General features: G+C 50.7%; 1 long non-coding RNA gene across 1 annotated transcript; it reads left to right on the top strand.

The window, feature by feature from the left end:
• Positions 1–5,666: 5,666 nt before the first annotated feature.
• LOC131481080 (uncharacterized) lies at positions 5,667–21,236 on the top strand. Its single transcript, XR_009246014.1, has 3 exons — positions 5,667–5,778; positions 11,654–11,817; positions 21,137–21,236. It is a non-coding gene; the product is annotated as an uncharacterized LOC131481080 (long non-coding RNA).
• The last annotated feature ends 1,934 nt before the right edge of the window (positions 21,237–23,170 follow it).

The following is a 23,170-nucleotide window of genomic DNA, read 5'->3' as shown; positions in this document are numbered from 1 at the left end:
ATCTTCCTCTCTGTCTCTCCTCCTCTCTGTATATCCGGCTTTCCAATAATAATAAATCTTTAAAAAAAAAAAAAGAAAGGAGTTGTTTACCAGACTTCTGATTTTTCACTGAAAGAACGCAAATAAAATATTAGAAAAATGACTGTGTCTGATTGTTTAAAACAGCTGAGGGACTTCTGTGTGCAAGGTGGGTGTTTGCTCAATGTTTGGAGGCCTCTTGCTTGTGCCATCATTTGAACACTGGAGGGGACTTGATGCATTGAAATCCTACTCAGGGTTTAAAGCCATTTAGGCTTGACTTTGAGCAGGAGATGCTTTGAAAGCCCTGAATATGGAAACTGAATTCGAACGTGTGTGTAAAGACAGAGTGGGGAGATCTAAGGAAAGTAGGATTTTCACATGAGCACGAGTCCCTTGAAGGAAATTCACGCTGAGCACCTTTTCCTGGGCACGGAGGCTGCCCTCAGAGGCGGTCTTGCCCAAGGCGTCACCTTTACCTGCATCGAGGTGGCTGTCGGTGCAATTCCTGCAGTCTTCATGTGTAGGCTCTGGGTTGCTCATTTGTTCACTGCTGCAGGTGGAATCCTGTGTGGAGTCCACACTGGCCTTCTCTCTGAGAACTGTCCCTCCCTGTCACGAGTTGCGTGGGCAGCTGTCCTTGTTACAGATGGCAGGTGCCACACTATGCCTGGCAGGCACACTTCGCCTGTGCTGGGGCAGCAGCTGCTGTCCTGCTCAATGTCTCACATCTCGGGCTCCCCAGCTTTGTGCTGGGGAGCTCATCTCTTGCCTTCTCTAAGCCTCAATTTCCGCTTCCAAAGGATGGCGTGTGCAGAACAGGGACCTCAAACTCAGCACGAATATACCAGGAGTAGTTAGGCTCTATATAAGGATTTCTTGTTAAACTAGGGAAAGGAATTTAGAAATCTATAATGTACCCAACAAGTGTTCGTTTTAAAGATTGATTTATTTGAAAGGCGGAGTTACAGGGAGAGAAGGACGCACAGAGGTTTTTCATGTCCTAATTCATCCTGCCAAAGGGCTGCAGTGACAAGGACTGGGCCAGGTCAAAGTGAAGTCTAGAACTCCATCCGGGTCCCCCGCATGGGTGTCAAGGGCCCAAGCCCTGGGAACATCGTCTGCTGCTTTTCCAGGCGCATCAGCGGGGAGGTGGGTCAGAAGTGGAACAGCCGGATGTAGGCGTTGCAGGGAATGTCTTAACCCGGCCACAATGCTGACCCCGGCAGGTGTCAACTTGAGAAAGAAGAGGGGGAAAACAGAAAAGTAGAGGAATGGAGCAGAAGAAAAAGGAAAAAGGAGGACTGGGGAGGAGCCTCTCTGTCAGCCCCCGGGGCTCCCTGCACCCTGTGTTTCAGCATTCCTTCATTCTAGGAGCCCTGCAAGAGACAGCGCCCCAACCCGGTGTCCACAGCCATTCCTGGGCTGCCCTGGCCCTCTCCTCCCGCCATGCCAGTCCTCTTCCTGCCCCTGCCTCTATCACACTTCAGTCCCAGCAGCATGCAGGCTGTCACACAGCGCAGGGTCCCAGGCTGGTTTCTGTCCCCCTACCTGAGCTTGCTTTCTCTCCTCCCGGCCATCTCATCAAAGCTGCAGAATGCACTGGCCCCAGGCCCCTACTCACGTGCTGCCAGCCCTGGGAGCAGCACCTGACAGAACAGCTTCCCCTCCCGGCGCATCCACAGCCTCCCAGCTTGGTCCTCCCCGCATGAGATCTTGAGTGCAGGCTTTGTGTCTTTTCCACGGCCCCTGGTCTCCGATGCAGGAATCGGACTGGGGATTGGACATCTCCCGGTCCCCGTCTCACCCCACAATGCTGTCTCTCTCTGACAGAGGTGTACTCCCTGGGTTCTGTCAGACAGCGGGAGAAGCTGGGTGTGGGTGCTGAGTGGATCGGCCAGAGAGCACAGGCTGTCCTGGATGTCACCCTAAGTGGCTGAAGAAGATGCTCAGATCAACGTGACTGCAGTAGCCTCAGAAAGAAGTTCATCTGCTCACACTTTTCCTTGTCTATCTTGCTATGAACCTGCCTCGTCCTTAACTGAGAAGGTGGGGAGGGAATCCCAGCCCGGGGGAGGCACAGTCGGGTCCTGCTTGCCCCCACCAGGGGCTGTCTGAGTTGCCTCTGGGAGCAGGCACGTGGTCTGGGATCTGCAGACATCAGGGCGTGGTCTCAGGTGCTGCTGACCCCTGAGGGTGATGTCTGGGCTGGTGTCCACAAGGGTCGGCACAGTCTGCCGACCCATGACAGTGGCCGAGACAGACTCCCAGTGAACGCCATGAGCTTGGACTTGGCAGGACCGAGACCCACAGCAGAGCGCTGACCATCCCTGCACGTGCGGTTTTCTTCCTCCCCCCTCCTCCTCCCACTCCCAGTGACCTCACTGCCTCTTCTCCTGCCAGACCTGCTGAGGAATTCACAGGCTCTGGAATTTTCTCTGCTGTTATTCCTTGAAAGCAGTACAAGAACCCATATGCGCTTTGTTTTATAATCGTGTCTTTAAGGAAAGATGGGGCATTTCATCATAACACACAGTCAGGTTCTTGAAAAAAAAATTTTTTTAAAAAAGCAACTCTTAAACAAAACAAAAAACTCGTTCATTTGTCCCAAACTGCTGGGGCATGGGGCCCACGGAGAGCTGTGGGCCAGGCTGCGTGCACCTTTAGCACCCAGCCTGGAGGTCCGAGGAGCCACAGCTGGAAGGGAAGCTCCCATCCAGATGCTGGTCCCCTCCCTGTATGTACTTCCTCCCCCTTCCAGGCTGGACCGACCCAGCCCAGCACAAACTCCAATCTGGCACCCACATCCTCAGGCATGGATATTCCCAGTGCCCTGCACATTGTCCAGCTGACACACACTTCATCGAGAAGTGCCTGTTGAATCGGAGAAGGAACAACTGAGGACCGTATTTGCTGGTCCATAATGGAAGCTCAGTAATTCCTTGGTGACCTGGGACTTGACTTTGTTTTGAGCTGTGAGTGCCTGGATTGATCTTGGGAAGAACACAGTGGAGAGGGATTGTTTTTGAGCTTTTCTGGGCTCGGTTCAGTTCCACAAACATTTCATTAACATCCACAATGAGCCTGAAGTAGCTGAAGGCGGGGACTGACGCTAATGAAGAACGGACTGCCCTGTCCTCATTTCTGGGTGCGTCCTGCCAACTCGCCGAAACCCCGGGACAAATTAGCCACTTGAGGAGCATTTTTAATGAATGCACGTTTGTCTGTGTCCTTTGCTGGGACTAACAGCTCAGCAGAAAAAACAAGCAGGCAAGCTCTGAGATCAAAGAGATTTGAGTTTTTACTTGCTCTCTCTCTCCATCACACACACACACACACACACACACACACACGCTTGTTTTCCAGGTTTAGGAATGAGCAATCTCAAAGCAAGGACACACCGAGCCTGCTCCTCCTGCCAGCTCTGCCTTTTGTAGTTTCTTGCCTGCTCAGTGAAGATCTGCAGCTGAATGTCTCTCCCGAGCAGGGAGAGCCAGCCATGGGCATCCCTCTGCTCCAGCCGCCCGGTGAAAAGTAGGCAGGAGTGCTCCAGGCTGGAGCCTCCCCACTGCTCTGTGGCGGCCTGGCACTGGATGGCTGGGCAGACCCTGCATGCACTCTAGTTACTGTGCTGAGCAGGTGCATCAGGAAGGGCAGGGAGGAAGATCACAGAGGCTGAGCTGTCCACCTCCATTGTTGACCAGTGGCTGACAGATGATACTGTACAATCAAATTTACTGTGATTCGCTGTCAGGAAGGGAAGTGGAGCTTCCGGGAGACTGTCTTTGCACTTTCATAGACCCGGAATAGAGGTGAGCTCATTTGTCTATTCATCACTGCATTTGGGAGATGCCGGGGAGGGCATCAGACAACGCCTGTTGGAAGCAGACCGTGCGGGAAGCGGGCCTGTCTAGAAACACACCTTGCAGGGCCCTTCCCCTCTGTGACTCATCCGATGTGACTTCCACAGCCAGCAAAGGTGAATCAGTCTGTGTGTCTCCATGCCAGTGCTCCCAAGCTCTCCAACATAAAAGGCCTTAATTCCCCAGAACCCTGGGGCTTGGCTTTCTCCAAATGTCAAGGCAGCGAGCCACGGCATGGCTTTTTCTTGGATGGAGTTGATGTGTTTCTTTTTTTTTTTTTTTTTTAAAGATTTTATTATTATTGGAAAGCCGGATATACAGAGAGGAGGAGAGACAGAGAGGAAGATCTTCCGTCCGATGGTTCACTCCCCAAGTGAGCCGCAACGGGCCGGTGCGCGCCGATCCGAAGCCGGGAACCTGGAACCTCTTCCGGGTCTCCCAAGCGGGTACAGGGTCCCAATGCATTGGGCCGTCCTCGACTGCTTTCCCAGGTCACAAGCAGGCAGCTGGATGGGAAGTGGAGCTGCCGGGATTAGAACCGGCGCCCATATGGGATCCCGGGGCTTTCAAGGCGAGGACTTTAGCCGCTAGGCCACGCCGCCGGGCCCGAGTTGATGTGTTTCAAGAAAGGTGCACCTGCTGGATGGGTCAGCTGCTTAGGTGTACTGCTCAAGGAGCAACCAGCTCTTTCTGGAGAACAAAAATTTTCTTGGCTTTGCACACTTACAGTCCCACACCAGGGCACACATTTGGCCACAAAAGGGTGGTCCTTTTACTCACGGTCCCTTTTCGGCAGAGCTGCATGCAAGGTCCCTGCAGAGTCAGCCTTTGCTTCAGGACATTGACAGTTTTGAGCGCCTGCACTGACCGTGCCATTTTAAGTTCCAGATCACACAGGGCCCCGCTCCTAAGGTCTTCCCTGTGTTGATGAGCTCTGTGAGAAGGTCACCCCACCAGCCAGCTCTTTCCACTTCCCGGAGCCTGCACACGGCCTTCCTACTCTGTTCCAGCATTCTGCCTTTCTCATTTCATGAAGTTGTGGGTCTCCAGGTGTCTGCTACTCCCTCAGGCTTTCATCTGTGCCTAGAGTAGCATTGATCTTGTGTTCACACTCAAGCTATGTGAGTAAGATACTGCAGGCAGGGAGGGAAGAAGACAGCCATGAGCCTTCCTGGGTCCCTCCCTTCACTCAGCACCACCAGATCTGTGCTATCACCTGGATGCTGGTTTGCTGCACACCAACCCCCAAGCCCCAGAGTGTATTCTGTACTATGCACTGGTAAGGAATGGGTCTTATTTATCTCTACATTCTCTTAGCCCCCAGTGCCTTGCACCTGCTGGGTCCCCACATGGATCAATGAGAAAAGTCCAGTTAAGCACTCCCATGCCTGTTGACCTCCCCTTGACTATGCTATAGCAGAGCAGCATGAGAGCAGCAGCCTCCTGGTGTCACCTGCACTGACCCAAGCCATGTTCACTCCTGATCCACCTCACTGTAGCCTCCCAGACCAGGCCACGGCTTTGAGCTCCTTCAGGGTGTAAATGGATCCATGGCATTTATGGATTCCTTTTCTTTTCTTCTTCTTCTTCGAGTTTGTTTAGTAGGTTCTAAAGACCCCCCCCCCCCAACCAGGAAATTAACCTGATTGAAGCAGCTGCGCTTAATTCAGGCTCAGGTACAAGTCGACTTTGGGACTCTGGCCAAGCTATGTGTGTCTTCCAAGTCCCAGTTTACCCATCTGTAAAATGGTTATTTTTTACTAGAACCTTGTGAAGACCATGTTAAAGGCTATTTCAGAGAACTACCTCTACTCCATGCGTGAGACATGCCTGATGGTGACTGAGCTGCTCTCAGAGCTCCTCTCTGGCCCAGGGTCAACAGACTTCTCCTGTGAAGGTGAGGGACAGTACATCAGGCTCTGTGGAACACGTGAAGACCCAGCCTGGTTTGGTTTGTTGATTGTGTTGGCTTGGTTGATGAAGGGGTCTTTGTGTCTGACACAGGCATCATGTGTATCCACAGCTCTGGCATCCCCATAGTCAGCCTAGCATGGTTCAGAGATCTTTGGGGAGGAAGCGACTTCTATACCGTACATGCAGTGACTTTCTTTGCTGTCATTCTTCCCTGAACAATACCGCATGGCACCTGCTTGTGTCATTTACATAACATTCAGATTGTTCTTTGTGTCCTCTGTGACCTCTGAATGATTGGAAATATACAAGAGGAAGTGCATGGTTTATATGCAAATATGATACCATTCGATGTCAAGGATTTGAGCACTGTGGATTTTGGTATCCTCAGGGGAGCTGGAACCAATCCCTTGAAGGTAACAACAGATGACTATATAGTAATTCTTTAGAAATGTCAAGTTCATTCTTGGTTTGTGGACCAAAAAAAAAGTTAGTACAGCTACTGACAGGTGAATTACAACCTGTCAATCATTGCATCTGTCCAATGCAAGAAATTACAGTAAGTCTTTGAAGGATTTATTGACCTTTAAATGTTCCAATTATTCATTGTTAGTTTTTAAATTTATTTTCATTTTATGTGAAAGGCAGAGAAACAGAGGAAGGTGGCAGCTTGGGATTCAGTCTGGATCTTCCTTGTGTACGGCAGGAACCTAAGCACTTGAGCCATCATGTGCTGTTGTCTGGGATGCACATTAGCAGGAAGTTAGAGGAAGAGAAGGAACCGAGGCTTGAACCAGGCACTTAGAAAAAGGGTGCTGTCTTTCAAGTGGCCAAATATCTTGCCCACATTTTCTGAATTTTATGTTAGAATGCATTTTATAGTGCACTTGATTCTGTCCGAATGAGCATTTTGTAATCCACTCAGTATGTGTGGAGCCATCACCACCATCGCTTTCCAAAATGGCTCATCCTATAGAAACACAGCTCCCCACCCAGGACACAATAGCTCTAGCCCCCAGCTCGTGGCCTCAGCCCCCAGCAACCGTTCTTTTTTCTGTCCCTCTGACTCTATTGCTCTGAGTACCTCTGTGAAGGGAACTGTGTTGCTGTGCTTTTTGTGGCTGGGTGATTTCTCTGCAGCCCTTGTCTCCATGTCTAGCCACATGGCAGCATGTCCTTCAATGCTGCATTGTATGTATAGATAACGTCATGCTTCTGTGTTCGCCTGTGTACGGGCCCTTGGGTTATTTCTCTGTTTTAGCTGTTTGTTGATAGTGCTACTATGAACATGGGTGTACAAATTTCTCTTCAAAATCCAGCTTTGGAATATAGAGACAGAGTGGAACTAGTAAACCATATGGTCACTCTATTTGTAACTCTTGCAGGAGGTGCTGCACTGTTTTCTGTGGGGCTATTCCATTTAGCATTCCCACCAAAGCGCAAAAGGTTCCAAGGGAGCCACATCCTTCCCACAATTTGGTTTCCATTATTATTTTACCTAATTTTTTTTAAAAAAAGAGATATTTTCACACAAGAGACTCAGGGAGAAGGGGGCAAATCCAGTAGAGGGTGCTACATGGGTCTCCCCTGTTGGATCAAGACTCCCATTGGTGAGCGTGAGAGTTGGGATGGGAGCAGATCAGGCTGGGCAGGGCTACAACACCTGTTAGCCTCATGTGAGCTGGAGCAGGGGAAAGTCAGGCTTGGCTGAATGTTCCTACTGGTGCATGTATAAGCCAGAGTGGGTGTGCGTTGGTTGGGCTTTGCCACAGCATTAGCTGGCACAAGGGGCAAATTCTGTAAAGTTAAATTGCAGAATCTCCTGAAGAGTGCAAGATCTGGGAGTGGGAGTTGGCCCAGTAGGGAAATAGTAGGCACTTCCCTCTTAGGTCGTCACTCCAACTGGTGAGCATGAGAACCAGGACTGGGGCAGGAATGGCTGGACAGAGTGGCACCCTCCGGCACGTGTGTGGGCTGGATGGTGGAGCTGGTTGGGTTGACCTAGGCTTCAATGTCCATTGACATGTATGAGAGCTGAATGGGATGTGGGACAGACTGGACCAGTCAGCTGTACATACTGGCAAGCATGGGAACAGGACAGGGGGTGGGCCTGGTGGGGGTTATTGTGGGTCGCTCCAATTAGGCTTCAGCTCCCACTGATTTGCATGAGGACTGAGTTTGTAGTGGGCAGGATAGGGCTGGACTGCAACACCCATTGATTTGTGTAGAAGACAGGGCTGGAAACAGAACTGACTCAGCAATTACAACCTCTAACATGTGCATAAGCTGATTAGGACCCTGTACTGGCAAGCACATACAAGAATCAGATGTGGGCTCACCTCAGATGAAGTTACAGGGGCACAGATCCCACCATCTGGCTCCACCCCCACAGCCTCTCTTCTTGAAACCCCCACCTTGGAGGTTAAAACTTCAACAACAGAATTTTACAGGGTGCATGGTGTCCAGGACCCTGATGTGATGTCCTCAGCCCCCAGGGCAGCATCAGTGGCCCCAATTTACAGATGAGGCCAAAGATGCTCAGAGAAGAGAGGATTTACCCAATGTCACTGCTCCAGCAAGAAGCAGAGGCAGCTCTGATCCCACTCCAGACCTTCTCCAAAGCCAGGGCTTTTTGATGTTGCCTGGATAGATGCTGATCCAGGTACCAGTTTTTTCTAAAGGGTCTTCAAGCCCAGCAAGATTGAGAACCAGAGTCTAACAGGCTTCACCATGCCCAGAAAAGGCTCAGAGACCAGAGGGCAGCAAGGACTGAGCCAGCACTGAGTCCCAACGCTGCCTAGCGCGCTGGAGGTGGCATAGCTGTCATATCTGTGGGATGAGGGAAAGGAGCCAAGGCCACTGCGGGACACGGGTGGTTTTGGACAGGCAGTCATGAGAATTGTTGCATAAGCGTCCATGTGGTCTAAGGTCAAGGTCGAAGGTAGTGAGAGTTTAAGCAAATGACGGCTGAAAGAAGAGTGGTTTTACATGATGGGTATTTGAAGTGCTAACTAAAAAAAAACATGCCACTGACAATGTATTATTGATCTCATTGGGAAACCAGAACATTTTGTTTCGCCAAACCTGTTGGGGCCAGTCCATTGGCTGATAAACAAAGCCGTTTATGAGCTTTTCCTTCCCAATGGCATTTTGAAAAGTTGGGAACAATCTGCAGTTGGATCTGTATGCCGAGCCTGATTTGGATGATTGCTGTTATTATTATCTTTGCTTTTGATGGTGAAAACTCTCCCGGAAAGCTTGCAATGGCGCCCTGGAGCCAGCATTCCCTACCCTGTGCACACAGAGGGTCCCGGCTGATCAAGTGCAACATCCCCAGGATCAACACCTAAGGTGGATCAGGAGCTCCAAAATCCAGTGACATACAAGCACTCCAGGTAAGAAATCAGCTGAGGATGTGCATGGGTGTTTCTTAAAGATGAAACACAAATGACTAATGATGCCCAGTGCCACTAGCTGTCAGGACAACACAAATCAGACCCATGGGGAGTCACTGTGTCACTCCAGAGAGAATGACTGTTGATGAAAACACAATGGCTGATTAGGACTCGGAGAGAATGGTACACGTGGACACTGATGGAGGGCAGCAGAGTGAAGGTTCCCCCAAAACCATACTGAGAGCCGTTAAGTGACCCGGCCATCTTACTTTCGGGTAATCCTCCAGTATAAATGAAATTAGCCTATAAGGGAGAAGTCTCCACCCATATGCTCACAGTGCATGCCAGCTGAGCGGATGGGTAGGGGATGTGGCACAGCATGCGGCAGCATTAGTCAGCTGCTCAAGATGAGTGGAATGCTGACATTGGCAGCAACATGGATGGAACTGGCAGTCCTTGTACTAGGTGAGACGAGCCAGACTCAGAAAGACTAGTGCTGCATGCTCTCACTACTATGTGGCTATCCAAGGGAAGTCTACTGGACTGGAGAACATGGGCTGTGAGGAGCAGGATGGAGAGAAGTTGGACAAGGGAATGAAAGCCCAGTGAGAGAGAAGGCATGGGGTCCAAGGCTCCACAGCCCAAGTGGGTGACTGTGGGTCACAAGGATGTATTCTATACTATACACAGGTGGATTGAACAGAGGGCCTGGCAGGCTCCCAGCTGGGCAGGCGGGTGCAGAGGCTGACCGCCTATGGGATTGGCTTACACTGAGTATGAGTATTCAGTACTGCATAAGTATTGCCCATGAAATTAAAAAAAATGGAATTAGAAAAAAAATTTAAAGCACAGTGTCTCATTTAGTTGGCCCCATCTGGGATCTCAGTCTGCATTTCTCACCATCTCCTAGGATGTGCAGCATGGCTGGTCCATGGAGCACACTTTGAGTAGGAGACGCTCTGGACCACATCCTAGCTGCAAGTTGCCCCTGGCTTTAAGAGATCTCTATGGTGCACTTCTGGGCACTGTGCATCTGCCAGGCGCTGAGTTGGAACAGAGTGAACCCATGGCTATGCACAGGTCAGGATGCAGAAGTCCAAACCAGGGACTGTCCCAGGCAATTCTAGCTCTCAGCATTCCAGTCTCCCCCCGGTGGAGTTGGGGAAATAAACACATCTCCCTCGAGCGGCTGGGAGGATGGAGTGGGACAGTGTGTAGGGACACCTACCGCACAGTGGATACTCAGTTTTGCCTTTGCACCTGAGGGTGCACCTGTGTTCTCTCCAAGGCCAGCCCTGACCTCCTGAGCCCCTCAAGCAGCCCCTGCCAGCCCCAGGCTGGAGCCCATGGTTGGCTGTGCATCATGACCTTTCCCAGGTGGGGCGTGGGATTCCATGGAACACCCACCCAGGATTCTGGCTGTTATAATAAGTCACTGAGTTCTGAGAGTATAGAAAAGCAAAGGGCAGTTTTGCTTACGCTGCTTTTACCGTCTTTCATTTTCTCTCCTTTTGTCCCTTTTCTCCTTTGCTTTGGTCAATGGTCAAATGGTCAACATTTCCCAGGTCAAGCCAGTGCCTTTCCAAGCCCCTTACAGCATCCAGAGTGGGAGTGGAGGGTTCCTGCCATGGCTACTGAGCTGGGAGCAGCGGGCTGGTTTCCCCTCACAACAAGAGTGTTTGCCCACAGTTCTCGCTACTCCAAGAAGGGCTGCAGCTGAATGACTCATGCCAGACTGGGAGTCCTCTGCTTCCTTCACCTGCCCCTATTGTGCTGGCGCTGAAGGAATAGTGTGGGGAGAAGTGGGTGTAAATGTTCCCCAGATGGAGCCACTCTTCCATAGCAGCCTGGGACTGAATTCATGAGCAGGCACTACATCCATACCGATTAATGTGACAAGCAGGTACAGCAGGAGGGGCAGAGAGGAAGATCACAGAGGCTGAGGTGTCCACCTCCTGTGACTACTGGCTGATCCACTGTCTGGAAGGGAAGTGGAGTTTCCAGGAGACTGTGCTTGTATGGGCAAGTGGCAGAGGTGAGCTCATTCATCTGTAAGACTCTTACACACTGCACTCGGGAGGTGGTGGGGAAAGTATCAAGTACATGGGATGGAAACAGAGCATGCGCCAGGTGGGCCTGTCTAGAAGCACACCTTGCAGGGACCTTCTACCCGACGTGACTCATCTGCTGGGATGTCCACAGCATGCAGAGATGAAAGAAGGTCTACATGTCTTTGCATCTGTGTGTCTCAATGCCCCCTTGGTTACACTCACATCACCCCACCCTCTCTTGCTAGAGGTTCTTAATACAAATATTCAAGTATCACATGCTTCTCGTCTCTCCTGGTCCTTAGCATGCAGAAATACAGATGATCTCGCCCTGTAACGCTACACTGGAAAACAGACGTGGACCAGAAAATCTCGCCAACTCTCTGCTCTCTTTTTGCTCTCTGCTATCTTTGTGCAGCCCCATCATGTGTTGATGAGGAAGTGAAGCAAGGAGAAGAGAAATTTATAGAGTGTCTTCATGAACAGGCTTAGAACTCATGCTTTGTGGCATTTTCTCCCCACTGAAGAGCCGGCCTGCCTGGTTCATGCCCCATCCTACTGTTCCTGGCTCTGTGACCTCAGGTAAGTTCCTGAACCTCTCTGTAACTGAGCTTCCTTTACAGAAGAATGAGCAGTAACCCTGCCAAATGAGTGAGGTCGTTGTAAGTTTGATCCAGTCTAGAATGCATTCACTCACCCAGGCACAGCAGATGGTGCAGCAACTGTGCGATGAATGTCCGTCTTTTAAACAAGTGGTTTGAAGCAGCTGTGCAGGCAAACATGCAGGTGCAAGTCTCAGCTGTGTGTTCCTGGATGACACGCCACCTCCTTGACTGTGCCTTTCCTTACTTTAGGTGGTCGAGTCAGACCGCGAGGCTTTTACACTGAGCTCTGCATGTTGTGTGTGTGGTGGACAGCAGATGTTCAAGCGGTGACTCAGTAGATGGACTGTGGGTGACATACACCCCATTTCTACATTCAAGAAAGGAGACTTATGATTCAAGGGCATTGCTTCTTGCTTGGCGCACTCAAAGTTTCTGTGTACCCTCTGAAGTGTTCTTTTTCTCTCTCACTGCCTCTCTTCTCCCTGGAATTATTTCCCTCTTGTCTGAAGAGTGCTTTCTGTGTCGTGTTCCTTTCTATTCTGGTTTACCTAAAAACGTTTCTTCATCACCTTCCATTTTGAAAGCTGTCTCCATTGCACCCATGGACTTCCATTTGGCACGTCATTTCTTCCTGCCATTCAAGACTTCTGTTCCAAGGTCCTCTGCTAACATTGCTTCTGTTGGAAAGTCACCACCAGTCTTATTATCTGCCTCCCATCCTTTGGTTTCTATGGGATTTGGATGTCATAATTGTGTTGGGGAGTTTTTAGGGGAAGCCATGTGACTTTCTTTAAACAACAACAAAAAAAACCCCCACAAAATTTACTAAAAGTGCACGAAAGTATATTTAAAACTTAGTAAGTTCTCATAACACAAGTGCACTGCAGAATTAGTAAATGCATGCCCTCAGATGCTTTCCTGTCACATCCCTGCCCCTCACCAACCCACATCCTTGCCCCAATGCCCACTTTCAACTCATTGCTGTGGATTAGTTTACATTTGGGGGGTTCTTTATGTGAATGGAGCTCTGCACACTCTGGTACCTGGGTCATTTTGGTTCAACATCAGGTTTGTGGGGTTCATTTCTGAGCTTGATGTTAGGTGTTTTTGTAGAGGCTGCGTTCTCAGTGCTGTGCAATGGGCACGAAGTGAGGATTCCACAATGCAGGTAACTGCGCACTCCACAGTGGTCGGGCGTTTGACTCATCTCCAGGAATGAGCAGGGGTGGGATGGCTGTTCTAGGAAGAATGTATCAGGAGCAGAGGGGCTCATTCAAAGTTAACGACTACCTTAGCAGGTTCTGCTAAACAGTTGTGAATTGCACCTGCTGGCGTTATTGCAGTTTCCTTTTGCAGGGACTACACGGCCCAGCTGCTGGTAGCTGCCGTTTACACTTTGACTCATTTGAAGTGTGCCATACCACTGTTTTGAGCCTGATATTGACATCCTGATTGTACTGGAAACCACAAATTCTCAAGTCACTGCAACGAACCAGAGATGTGTGGCAGGAAGCAGAATCAGGAAGAGGGGCCCTGGCAGTTAGCGACCCTGTGGGAACCTGAATAGTTACAACAAAGAAAGCAAGATCTAGAAGCCAGTGACCACTGCTTGGGACCACATGGCCACGAGGAGTCAGGATCTGGGTTAGAATAGACTGTGGTCGATTCTGCAGGGGAATCTTGCTTCTCTTGCCCTCCTCTGCGTCACCCTCCTGCAACCCTTCAGTCTTCTGCGATAGGCCTCACTTCTTGCTACAAAAGCTTGAGGAAGATGAATAAGTGGAGTGTGTGTTTCAATCTATTCCTACAGTGACATCCAAGTGAGAACGAGACTGGGGTTCTAAGAGATGAAGAACGTTGCACCAGTTCATTAGCAGCACGAAGGAAGTGACTGTAAGCCTGCTAACCTGCCTGCACCCTGCCTGGCTGGCCAACTCTGTGGTCAGTGTGCCAGGACAAGCAGAGGGCAGCGTTCTCTTTGACTTTCTTGGCACAAATCAATGTTTGTATTGAGCTGTGATATGGGAGCTACGTATGTGTGTGTGTGTGTGTGTGTGTGTGTGTGTGTATACAGGCAGCCCCGCTGAAGTGATCCAGGACATTAGACACAGTTAGTGATCTTGAGTCTGTTTCTAAATCTTTATTAGGGTAGCTCCTGACCACAGGACCCTGCTCTGCTTTTGGTGAAAGAGTTCCTTGTAGGGGTAAGTGTGTATGTGTGCACAGGGACACACACACACTCACACACAGAGAGAAGCAAGCAGGCCTGTCAGAATGACTTTATCTAATCCCCCTACCTTGAGTGTGAGCAATGTTATGTCTTCATCGATGGTGCAGGGTGCCGCCTAAGAGTCATTAAATGTTACGGAATTCATTCATGATTTTAGTTCTAGCTCCTGGATGTGACTTGGAACTTAGGGTGAGTGATAGAATCTGTTTTATAATTGGCATCTGTCCACTCACTCACCCATCCACCCACCAAAGAGGTAAAGAGGGCTTGTTATTCTCAACACCTGCTGAGTACGAAGGTGAGCAAGACACAGGTCTTCTAGAATTTTGAGTGAGAAGTATCTAAATGGGCCTGTAACATACCCTGGCTGAACCCAGAAGGCAGAGAAATGGCTGCCTCTGCGTAGGGCAGCCTAAAGTCCAGAGGAAAAGCCCTGCACCTCAGCAGAGGCTGGGAGCCTTTCTGTAGGAGGTGGCATATGAAGTAGCCTTTAAGGGTCTGAAATTGCCCATGTGAGCATGGGCCACAGACAGGAGCTTTCCAAACCTGCAGATTCTGAATGCATCTCAGAGCACAGCCATGTGTCCGAGCAGGGGACTGGCTAGTGCACACAAGGTACAGGAACTTGAATGTTTGTGCATATTAGTCCAACACATCTGTGGGAGAGGCTGGCTCTGGGTGGAAGCCTTATTGCCCTTGATACCCCGGTGGCATGTAGAGTTTGCCATTGGCCAATGGAACTCATAGCTGCCAGGTCTCCTAGCAGCGAGATCACGGCCACCGCACAGTCACCAGGCTTTGTGCTCATTCGTGCTTTGATGCATTCATGTGTAGAGTAGATGCTTTCCTTCAGAGCCACCCTGTCACATTAGCCCCACAGAGAAGCCCACCACAGGAGACTGAGAGATAGGAGGCAGAGAGCAAACATGGCCAGAGATGGACCCCTGCCCGCGTCTTGAGCCCCGGGGGAGCCTTGATGACGCTTTAGGTTCTGATGAGCACAACTGAAAAACTTACCACAAAAGTGCAAAGACAGACCCAAGTAACAGCAGTGAGGACCGTGGATTCTTCGCCTGGGATTCTCTCCCTGACTCCCATCCCAAGCCTTTGTGCTCGTGGAGCGCTTGGGAGGGTAGACACAGCAATGTGCCTTTAGCTCCGCTCTCATCATGCAGCAGCCATGTAATCCTGAACAATGCTTGTGCCTCTCAGAGCTCAGTTTCCTTGTTTTATAGGAACACAGCGACAGCTAGAAGACAGTGTCATTGAAAAATCCCTCTTTTTCCTCTTCCTGGCACCAACAATGTGTTTGGGTGTGGGGGAGATATTTTTCGCTTGCCATGGCAGTGTGGGACTTGCCAGAGAATAACGAGTCCCAGGCCTCTCTGTGGTCACAGGGCAATGTTCTCCCTTTTCACATCATCAACTCTTTAAGCTGATTCATTCTTGCAGATGAACGCAGTGTTCTGGGGCTTCCCCCACTTCCATCCCTGTCTCGTGTGTCTATCAGTGAGGGTTGGGGGTGCCTGGAACACGCTAGCACAGCAAGGATGAAAACAAGAACCAGGAACAAGCGGCAGGTGCTCCTACAGCAGGCTCTGCTTCACCTCCTGCCTGAGTGCAAGGACAGACCTGGAACTGGGAAGGCAGCAGGTGGCTCTGATAGGAACAGTCTGGTTACAAGTGTTTATTTACTCCCATCTGCATCTATACTGCTCCATCAATACATACTTAAATAAGCATAGATAAAAATGAATCTATGGGAGATATGGGTAGTAATATTATCAATAATCTTAATTATATCCTTAATATTACTACACTTTTACCTGAGATTGATGACCCAGAGATAGCTACAATAATAGACCTTTTATGTAACAGACCTTCTATGTAAATTATGCTGTGACTTAATAATGGATATAGTATGTATGTTGGAGCTTTTGAACAGAGGTGACTCCATCTTCCAAAGCTACTGGTGAAATGGGGCCACCTCTCCATCACTCCAGTCAAGAAACCCCAATGTACGTAAGCCCTCTCCTGTCACTCCTGTCAAAAACCCCAATGTACATAAGCATGTCATGAAAAACAAGTTATGGTAAAAATGATAAAAAGAAAATATGTCTTGATAAATACGTAAAAAACATGTTTCTCAGAACTAAGAGAAAGCAAGTGTTGTTGATAGATAACATGTAATAACCAATCAAAACGTTGTAACAACTGCTTGCTTGACCCACTGAATTGTATATAAACCCATGCCTTGGTCCCAGTCACTGAAGCCAGCAGGCTCCCACTAGACCAGAGCCAAACCTGTAGGGCTTCCATCCGAAGCCAGTAGGCTCCCACGAGACCGGAGCCAAAGGCCCAGCAGGTTCCCACTAGGCCAGAACCAAAGCCCAGCAGACTTCCACAGTCCGAAGTCAAGGGCGCTCTCGGTGGCTTCCCCCGTCCTGTTTGGGGTGTGCTCGCTTCAGTAAACGCTTGATTGCAAGCATCCATTCTCTCGACTCGTGGCGTTTGTTCGAGTAACCGGGCTCGGTGTTGGCGACAGGCGCACCTCCTCCTGCACCTCTTCCTTCCTCCCCTCTGCTCCCCGTTCACTGTCCTCTCGTTCTCCCCTTCTTTGTGAGCAAGTTTGCTGTCAGCTTTGATTCTGCCAGTCACTATGCCAGTGCTTACTGTGTGCTTTCTGTGCACTGATGGCATGTTGCACACTTTTTTACACCTGTCCTCCCAGAGGCCTCGCTGCCACCCTGCGGGTGGGTCGAGCACCACTTGCCAGTTGCAGAGCTGGAAAAACCACAGCATGGCTAAGGTTGGCAGGCAGGCATTCTGGTGCTGTGTCCAGGTCCTCTCCCTGGAGCGGACCTTCTGTCCAACAGAGCTGGCAGGTTTTTCAGGCTGTGTCCACTATAATCCCACGTCAGGACTTGCTGCCCTCTCAGCGGATGCCACTGAACCATTTGGCTGTGAGTGGTCAGACAGGTTGAGCTTGGGCACACAGGAATGCCGTAGATGGCCCATTTCCTCCCAGCAGCCTTGCTGCTCCTGGAGAGGGCAGTGCAGGGTGGGCGAGCGGGGGACAGTGGGAGTCCTGCCCCGACCCAGACACATCCCGGTAAGGTTGCTCTTGGAGGGGAAGAAAAGAGTCAAGGAAGGAGTGATAAGCTTTCCCTGGAGCAAGTCCAATGAGGCGCAGAGACGTGGGCTGGCCCAGGACCCCTTTTCTGACACCAGGGTAGGCTTAGCATCCCTAAGCCTCAGCTTCCACATCTGAGAGCTGGCCTGCTAGCCCCTGTGATCAGCATTAACAGCCACACAGACATAGAAAGCTCTGCCTCAACAATCAGCCACGTGGCCCAGAGCTGGGCACACGCACATACCTGGTGAGGTAAGGCAGTGAAAAGTATGGTTACCTGAGCGTAGCAGCCTGGGTGTCATCAAAGGCAGTGACCTTGAAGGAGCTTGTTGAACCAGGTTTAACATTCACCTTTACTAAGAAGGTGAACCCCAGACACCTCGACATGATTCTGAGGACCCACAGATGCCTGGCCCCGACCCCCAGCTCCGAATTAAAATCCCTGGTGCCCACCCCCTAAATACACCAGCAGGGATGACACGTTCACCTGCTTCCGTAACTCATGTCCATTCACGAGACACTGAGGCTATTCGCATCTTCTGGGACTATATACATCGTTTCCTGTGATATTACATGGCTTATTGATAGCAAGCAGACTTAAATAGTGAGTACGCATATATTATTGTTTACATATAATCCTGCCAGCCATGTGCTGTGTCCCCAGTTCTGTGCTAAGTACTTTGTTTTCCCATTTCCATACCATCGTCCTCACTAGCCCATGGAGATGAGCCAAGGCAGTGATTTGAACAAAAACTTTTCCTTTCCAAGTACAACATGCTGTGCAATGTTCCGTGTGCAGGAGGACAGCCGCTTGGCCCTGGTGGTAGAGGGTGTGGAGACCCTGTCCATCTTCCAGTCTCTCCCCACCGAGTCTCCATGGGAAGAAAACAAGCATGGGTACTGGGTGCTGGGCTGTGGTGTGCAGTCCTCACCAGCTGGGGTGGAAGGGCCGAATGGTCACAGCTCTGATCCCATTTCCTTACTTTTTAATGCTTTCCAGGGGCCAGCATGTGGTCTAGCCAGTTAAGCCGCTGTCTGCCATGCCGGCATTTCACACTGGGCCAGTGGCTGGGATCCTGGCTGTTGCACTTCTGATCCAGCTCCCTGGGCAGCACCAGGTGGGCACTTGAGTGCCTGTCACCCACGTGGGAAACTCAGCTGCAGTTCCAGACTCCTGGCTTCCACCTGACCTCCCTCCAGCGGTTGCTGTCATTCAACAAGTGAGCCAGTAAATAAAAAATCTCTTAATCTTTGGCGCTCTCATTTTGTCAGCCTACACTTCAAATAAATACTTACAGCTTCAAAAAAATGAGGGAAATATTCTGCAACTATTGATTTTGAGAATTAAACGAGAGAAAGTGTTTCCCCAAAGGCCTTCTATCTCGGTGGCTGGTGTGGGATTTATTCAGCATTCACCGCTGGAAATCAGGGCTGTCTTAGCCAACCCTGCCAGGCTTCCCAGAAGCAGTTCCTGAAATAAGTCATGAGCCAGGGGCGAAGTAGCAGGTACTTCTTTGAACACTGTGACACAGTTGTCGGGGTGTGGGCCTGGTAGAGGAGACCTGGAGAATGGCTTTAGCTCAGCTCTGAAGGAGGGGTACCAGGGCAGTGGGGGTTATGCCTCAGAGTTGCTCAAGTTGGGGCCAAGCCAGCTGGCAGATTGATACATCTGTGTTCACCAACTTAAGGCCGTCCCCGGGGCCTCTGCTTGCTGCACAGGCTGGCTAAGCGGGTCCCGGCTCCCCCAGGCAGCTTCCAACACAGTGATGCAATGACACGGGGACATGGGAGCTAACATGGCCTGGCGTGTGCACGTTTCCACATGTGAGCAAGGCCCCGATGGGGTCTACTACAGCTCCAAGACAAGATGATCTGCCAAGGGGCTGGGCACAGTGTAGACATAGCACTGCAAGCAAGCCAATGGGGAGACTGCTTTCTGCTGACTTGGCCCTTGGCATCCAGCAGCAGTTTCTTAGGAGAGCCCCTGAGCCACGAGGGTGGGAGACCCAGTGTCCCAAGTCACAGGTTCTCTCGGCTCAGAACCCCAGCCCTCAGGTGCTGGAGACGCATCTTCTGCTGTGGCTAAGAAACAGGATGGAGCCCACCTGCCTCACTGCAGCAGGAACTGTACATGATGGGGTGGCATTTTCCTGAGGGCTTGCTCCGCCACCTTCTTGGGCTGCACGCAGCCCTTCAATTCTCATAGCACTTGGTAGAGGCACTTTTTGTTTTCATATCGCCCACCTCTGTCATTTCCTTTCTTAGGGAGTCCTGCAGCTCTGAGAGGCTATGCTAATTGCTTGAGGTCTCCAAGCTGCTCATTGCAAGGCACTGATGGCAGTCCTGCAGTGTCAGACTTACCGCATCGCCCGGCCCGGGCCCCTGGGGAGCTGGCAGTCAGACCAAGCAGAACTGTTGCTGGTTAGGAGCCCACCTGACTTTCAGCTGCTTCTTCTTAGCACTGCTCCTGCTTCCCCATCTAGAAGCAAATGAGACTGCAAAGAGGCCCCGTCCGTTTTGTCCAGTGGGTCAAGTTCTGTTCCTTTATTTCCACCCCATTCCAGGCTGCAGAGTAGAAGCTCCAATGAGCACTTCAGCCTGAGGATGCGCCCAGTGGGGCTCTTACGGGTTCCTGTGCATGCGGGTTCAGGATGTCCTCCAAGCCCACCCTTAATGTTAATTAGCCCTCCATCTCCCAGGACACACTTCAGCGGCTCACTCGGAACCCAGTGAACAAACTCTCATCTGACCAGCTTCGGAGGTCTCAAGAGCACAGTCTCCTCCTTTCCAAGACCGCCTGGCACCAGGGGCCAGGGGAGATTGCACTTCCGTCTAGGGCCCCAATGCCCACAGATCACTTCCATGCTCTTCACAAAGCGACGTGGCTGGGCTTGCTGCGTCTGACACCCCCGCCCTCCATGACAGGCCCATCTGTGAAGGAGGACTGCATTGCTAGCAAACTTCACCTCACACGATGACAGTGGCAGTTAGATGAGTAAACACCTGTGTCACACTCAGGAGTGTGCCAGGAACCTGGCAGGCTTGAGAAAGACACAGTGCCGGCCCTTAGTGCTACGACCTGCCCAACCCTTTCAGCCAGCTGCCTGCAGGTATCTGCCCTTCATCTGCACATGAGCAGCTGCTGAGCCAAGGCCCTTGGGCCATGGCTGTCCCTGCCTCAGTAGCCCTGTGTTCTCTCTCACCCTACACTGTGTTACCTTGAACAACAGACTTAATGATGATAACCTCATTACTTGGAATTGCCTCGCAGGTGCCCCTCACGAGGAGACCCTGCCTGCCCTGGCCTCCCACACCTACGTGCTGCCTGGTCTATGCTTTCACAGTGTTCCTTGCCGTTTCCAGCTGCTGAGCAGACTTCTGCCCCACGGCTTTTGCACCTGCCCCACTGTCTGCTGGCGCACTCTCACTCTGTTCACGAATGATTTTGTTTCTGTTTGGAGATTCAATATGTAGATCAACTAAAATGTGTTTGCAATATGGGCTGGCATGACCAAAAATGGCTGAACATCATGATGGTGGAAGAGCTTGGGGCATTTCGCCCTCGGAAGAATCACCTGCCCTGGCGGGGGAAAGACAGAGTGCTCTTGTTGAATGTCTTTAGGCCTGTGCTGCGGCAAAAAACAAACTTGCTCTGTGAAGCAACTTGAGAAAAAGAAGCTAAGGCTTGGGCACCGTGCTCGCCAGTTCTAACCATGTATTTGGCAGGATGTATTGTAAGGATATATTTGATTCATCCAAAATATATGCTCTGGGTGTGAGGAATTCAAGTCTCATTGTTGATTTGGGACATTCTGATTTTATTTTCTTTTGTTCCCCTGAGTACACTTGTGTGTGTGCGTGTGCATGTGTGTGTGTGCGTGTGTGTACCTGCAGATCTAATAAGCAAGCCAAAATGCAACTTTTTAATCGCAGGCTGCTGCAGTTTCTGACTCTGGGTGATCTAGGAAGCCACACTTCTCAGCTTGAAGGATGCACCTCAACACAGTTGGCCAGGGCTGCATGGATTCCCAAGCAGAGGCTGAAGCACCACCCAGGGTGTGCCCACGTGTGCATGTGTGTGTGTGTCTTGACTCTGGTAAAATTCCAAGCAGAGCTGGAGGTCCTGGCTTCATTCCTGGGTGTCCTGTCTCAGGAGGTCCCTAGTGAGGGTACAGGGCAAGATGGCTGCATGTGAGCAGACAGGTGCCCCCTGGGCACGGGCAGTGTGCGACAGTAGGCTTCTTGTTGCATCAGAAGCCCTGGCATCTATGCTCATTACACTGGAATAGAAACATATGGCTCTGGGGTTTCTCAGAACATCTCATAAACTAGAAACGCTCTGTTCCAGGGCGCCGTGGTGCATGACCTTCCCGACCCCAGCCTGTCTCTGCCGAGGCTCTGTGTGCTTGGGGAACCCACCCTGTCAGGCAGCTCAGTGCATGGCGAAGGTGTAATTGCTTCCTTCAGGAAATCATCTGTGTAGAGTTTGGGTCTTATTTTTTGAAAAAGATATTTGAAACAGAGACAGAGAGTGAGAGTGAGAGAGATCTATCCTGGTTCACTCCTTAAACACACACGTACAATAGCCAGGCCTGGACCAGGCTGCAGCCAGGAGTCAGGTCCCCCATGCGGGTGGCATGGGCCAAGTACTTGGGCCTTCCTCCACTGCTTTCCCAGGCACGTTAGCAGGAAGCTAGAGGGAAGTGGGGAATACCTGGGACTCCAGCCAGACACCTTGGCCTGCTGCGCCTCTACGCCCAGCCCCAGCTCATTCTTGGAGTCCTGTTAGTCATTTGTTTCTGTACTCCAAGTCAGCTGTTCACATACATGTGCACATGTGAAGTTTGCATCTGCAGGTTGAATGAGCAAGTTATATGAATGATGATCAAGATGTGACTTGCAAACTGGAAGCAGTCGAGGCTTCTGACCTTTGACCCTGGACAAAAGTTTCTGGTGAGCTCATCGTTTTTCTGCTCACAGAAAGTCAGCAGATACTCCTGCGGCACTTCCAGTCTCGATCTAGAAATTTCACGTAGCCTAGTCCTCTGGTGCAAGCACCACCCTCAAGCACTGTGGAGTGGACATTTCTCCCTGCACAGTTTGAGTTGGCCCAGGGCAGCCTGCAGCATCCAGTGAAGCCTAATTGGCTCCCTCCCCATCTCTCAGGAGGATCTGCTTTTCTTTTTCTACTCCATGGCCAACTTTGGATGCACAATAGGAACTGTATAGAACTTAAGGCTGGTGTCATGGTGAAGCAGGTGTGGCTATTGCATCCCGTATCAGAGTGCTAGTCTGCTTCTGATTTAGCTTCCTGCTAGAGGGCCTGGGGAAGCAATGGCAGGTGGCTCAAGAAATTAAGCCCCTGACACTCAGTGGGAGATCAGGATGGAGTTCCTGGCTTCCGGCTTTGGCATGGCCTACACCTGGCTGTTACAACCATCTGGGGGACTGAACCAGCAGGTGGAAGATCATTTCTCTGTCCTTCCATCACCCTTCTTTTTAAATAAACAAATAAATAAATAAGTAAGTAAATCTTTGAAAGAATTAAAACCAGGAAGGTAAGAAAGAATCCTGCTAGAATTTCCCTGGGCCTAAGGAAGCTTTATCTCTTCAGAGCGCATCCTTTCTTCCATGAGTCCCCGAGACAACCCTCCAGAATCCCGTATCCACTCACCCTAGCCCTTGGTCTCTGCTGCAATGTGGCATCCTGCATCCCTTTGTGCAGCTGCCAAATGTTCACTTGCAGATTCCTTCCCTCTGATCTCCAGCCACCCCTGTGCTGCTGCTGAGGTTGTTCTGAGACCCTGCCACTGGCTTGGGTTGCAGTTACCATGTGACCTAAGGGTCCACTCTGGCCTCCCTTGTCTCTCTGTGAGCTTCCCTTGGAGTACATGCTCATAGCCTCTGCTCATCTTTGCAGAAGCCAGAGGTGGTGCTCCCTGTCCCAGCTCCAGGGAGCAAACAGCA

Source organism: Ochotona princeps, chromosome 9, assembly GCF_030435755.1.
Source record: "Ochotona princeps isolate mOchPri1 chromosome 9, mOchPri1.hap1, whole genome shotgun sequence".
Lineage (NCBI taxonomy): Eukaryota > Metazoa > Chordata > Mammalia > Lagomorpha > Ochotonidae > Ochotona > Ochotona princeps.
Note: the sequence above shows the minus strand (reverse complement) of the source record. Positions and strands in the feature narration are given on the sequence as shown.